The 4,298-nt window shown below is 39.1% G+C and overlaps 1 non-coding gene across 1 annotated transcript; it reads left to right on the forward strand.

Moving 5' to 3' along the window:
* The first annotated feature begins 1,769 nt into the window (after window positions 1–1,769).
* Trnal-uag (transfer RNA leucine (anticodon UAG)) lies at window positions 1,770–1,851 on the forward strand. Its single transcript has one exon. It is a non-coding gene; the product is annotated as a tRNA-Leu (tRNA).
* Window positions 1,852–4,298: the final 2,447 nt, after the last annotated feature.

Below are 4,298 nucleotides of genomic sequence, written 5' to 3' on the forward strand. Positions count from 1 at the left end.
AGATCTGCTAAAAAAGCACTCTTTGAACTTGACTAGGCCTAGGCTTGTCTAGTCTACACAGTATGTGAGTCAGACTGTCAGGGTAGTAGCAAGTTTAAACTATGCTTTACGGTTACAGTACCAAATGCTCATATTTAAACCATTAGTAGGACCAAAAATTGTGCTACAGAATTTGACTTGGTACCTAAACTAAAACAAATAGGTGCTCAGTGAGTAAGAGCTACAATATTTGGCGTAGGCCTATTAGTAACTGTACGTAGTCTAGGCTACTTGAGGGGGGGGGGGGGCGGGGGGGGGGGGGAAGAGGTTAGGGGTTGAGGTTGGAAAACAAATCGGATTAGAAACCCTCTGTGGGCTTATGGGGTCGTCCATAAATGACGTCACACTCGTAGGGGGGAGGGGGGGTCCGTAATTTTGTGACGGTGTGTAATGAGGGGGGGGGGGGTCCACACTTTTGCATTATAAAAAAGCAATGTTAGAAAACGAGTTTTAGTCGTTATTTCGCGTTTTTCAAAACTGTTTTAATAAATCGCAATAGTAATTGATCAAAAGACTCTATGTTGACATAGTTCTGATAAGATTTTGGGAAAATATCGATGTTTTAAGAAAAAACTCAACAGCCATTTTGAGGGATGTTGTAGACTGAGGTGTGACGTCATTTTAGGGGGGGGGGGGTAAAAATCGACCAAAAAGCGAGACGTCATTTATGGATGACCCCAATAAAGTATGCTGATTAAGGGAAAACTTATAAAGGCGAATCGCGATTTGCATGGCCAAATTAATTAAGCGATTAGTTTCATAACTAACTTGATTAAGAAAATTATAAACTTTCCAAGTTATAAGAAGCAAACGAATGTGTAGACACACCAGTAATGACACAAAATGGACCGAATAATTGTCTTTGATGTGTTAAATGTTGGCTACATATCTATTAGATACGGGCATATATTACAATATTGTCAGTTTGTTTTACCCCAGCCTAAAATTAGGCATATCGTATAGTTCTAAAGCAAATATAATGGTGGCGTTAATGGAGAAAAATTGTAGAAATTTATGTAGCCTAAACCTGTCAGCAAGTCTAAGACATGCTGAGGCATATGACAACACTACGACATGCGTATGCGTTGCTGGATTTATCAACAAAAAAGTTATTTGGATTTTTATAAAAACGCCGATATAGCAAAACAGTAACACTGGGATTATTTTCCCCATGAGATAGTGTTGTGAGGGTCAAGGTTAATGACAGTCACGGATAGGATAGTCATTGATTAGGGTCAAGAACGATAGGTACGACCTAAATTTTTCATGGTTTTTTTTTATAAGCAAGTCGACAGAATAAGTAACCATTATGATCAATGATGATTTTGTAATGGTGATGTTTATTTTTTAAATCGAGTGTGGCTGCCTGATACAAATAATATTAATATGATACATTTATTTGTTTTAAATTATTCAGGATAATAAACTTGATTTTTCAACATCCTCTTATATATTTTTTTTCCTTTTGTAGAGCTATCATTTCTTTCTTTTTTTTTTTTTTTTTTTTTTTTTTAGTGAAAAAACTAAGTGGCACCTAGGTGTAGTGACGACAGAAAATGCAAAATGTCAAACATAAAAATGTAGAGTTAGTCTACGATTCTGACAAACATTGGCCAAAGTCACATGTAAACTTTAGAATCTGCACGGGGAAAAAACTGGCAATCTAGAACTGGCACACTCCAGTCACTAAAATATGATACAGTTACTTAATTATTTGGCGGGAAGTTAACGGTAGCGTGGCCGAGCGGTCTAAGGCGCTGGTTTTAGGCACCAGTCTCCTCGGAGGCGTGGGTTCGAATCCCACCGCTGCCATTTTTGTTGTTAGTAGGTGTCAAGAGATGACGTATCGGTTTTTTTTAAACCGATTATTAGAAACTAGAGTTCGTATATAAATGACGTCACACTCGTAGTAGGGAGGGGGTCTGTAATTTTGTGACGGTGTGTGATAAGGGGGAGGAGGTTCAGGTGTTGTGACTTCACTCACACTTTTGCATTGTAAAAAAAGCAATGTTAGAAAACAAATTTTAGCCGTTATTTCGCGTTTTAGAAAAATGTTTTAATAAATTGTAATAGAAATTGATTAAAATACTCTATGTTGACATAGTTCAGACAAGATTTTGGAAAAATATCGTGTTTTAAGAAAAAATATACTGCAGTTTTGAGGGGGGGGGGGGGGGGGGTTGTAGGCTGAGGTGTGACGTAATTTTAGGGAGGAGTATATCTTTCTGTGACGATGTGTGACGCAGGGGGGGGGGGGGGGTAAAAAAACGTCAAAAAAAGCGCGACGACATTTATGGATGACCCCCCCCCCCCACCCTAGATCTACCTCTTTCCCACCTTCGTCACAGAATGACATCCAACCCACCCCAAGTCTATCAACCCCTGAACAGCCATTTTACTTACATTACAACGTAATTTACATTTTAAACTTAAACTAGGCCTATTAAGCAGTGGCGTAGCGAGGTCGGGTGTCACCCGGTGCGGCACTTAATGGTGTCACCCCCCCAGAGGCATAGAGACCCTTCCCAGGGACAAACTTTCAAATTTTCGATTTGCACCCCCCCCCCCTCAAACTTTCGATTTGCACCCCCCCCCCCTCAAGTTTTCGATTTGCACCCCCCCCCCCTCAAACTTTCGATTTGCACCCCCCCCCTCGAGTTTTTCTCTATATATTTTGCTATTTTTTGCCTTGGTGTCACCCCCCTAAATGGTGTCACCCGGTGCGGTCCGCACCCCCCGCCCCCCCCCCCCCCCCCACGCTACGCCCCTGCTATTAAGTAATATTGCTAAAAATTTATTATATTGAAACAATTTTATCACACTTTTAAAAAGACGTCTTTAAAATTAATCTAATAGCTGCAATTCAGCTTTAAAAAACAGGACAACTTTCTGCTGATGAAGAAATTAGGAAAAGAAGCTGGGATTAAATAGGGCACAAACTACGTAGACCACTAACCAATATCACTATGAAGGCAGGTTGGGGTCCTATACTCCAGCAGAGTGGACGGGCAGTGATGTTGATCTTATTCTACGGTCACTTAGGCACTACAAACTGTAGTGAAATAGATTCTTAAATCTTCCATGATTTATTGCTATGTTGTCATCTTCAACTTGAAAGAAGAAATTATTATACCCTCTAATTTACTCTAAATATGATATAGAAAATCAAAAATATTATAAATATTTAAAAAATTCTACGTCTTCTAAATTACACATCTATATTAGTAAGTTAAGTTCCCTTTTTGAACTTGATGGTCCATGGGGCAAGTTCACCTGTTTCTATGACCTTTGCATAGTGTGGTCAGCACTATGTCCAGCCGCCTTTACTTTCCATGATGTGAGTTAGCTACCCATCAGAGCTGGGTGGACTCAGTGATGTTCTGCTGACTTGAACCTGGATTTGAATTCGCAGTATCACACATCTATATTAGACCAGGCCATAATTCTAAAAAATACATTACATTCTTTATATAATGTATTTTCTACATTTTTTTTATTCAATATGGTTAGAATTTTCATCTCCTGTCCTAAGTATTTAGTGCATTTTGGTGTCCAGTTAGTGTACTTACTATAGCAAAAATCATCACCAGGCCTATTCTATGTTTATTTTGTTTGCGTAATTGTCATTAGGGGGTCATCCATAAATGACGTCACGTTTTTATTGACAATTTTTACCTCCCCCCACCCCCCCCCCCCCCGTCACAAGTCGTCACAAAAAGCCAGACCCTCCCCCCTAAAATGACGTCACACCTCAGCCTAACCCCCCCCCCCCCCCCCTCAAAATTGCAGTTGAATATTTTTTTAAAACATCGATATTTTTTCTAAAATCTTGTCTGAACTCTGTCAAAATAGAGTATTTCAATCAATTTCTATTACAATTTATTAAAACAGTTTTCTAAAACGCGAAATAACGTCTAAAATTCGTTTTCTAACATTGCTTTTTTATAATGCAAAAGTATGACATCGCACCATCTGACCCTCCCCACACACTGTCACAAAATTACGGACCCCCTCCCCTCTTCGAGTGTGACGTCATTTATGGACGACACCTTACGGTTTTTTAAAAATCTTTTCCTTGATTAGTATTATACATACAATAAAGTTGCATAGCCCTGCTCAAACTTCCCAACCACAGAAAAATGAAAACACTGCAATCATTTAAGTGAGGTCTGACAGACTGAGTTCAAACAAATGGCAAGATAGTGTGTATAAATATGCAGGGATGGTAAGAAAAACAAATGTGGTAAACTCTGATATCA

This window comes from Physella acuta, unplaced genomic scaffold, assembly GCF_028476545.2.
Source record: "Physella acuta isolate Inbredline_101_S28 unplaced genomic scaffold, ASM2847654v3 ptg000919l, whole genome shotgun sequence".
NCBI classification, from domain to species: Eukaryota; Metazoa; Mollusca; class Gastropoda; family Physidae; genus Physella; species Physella acuta.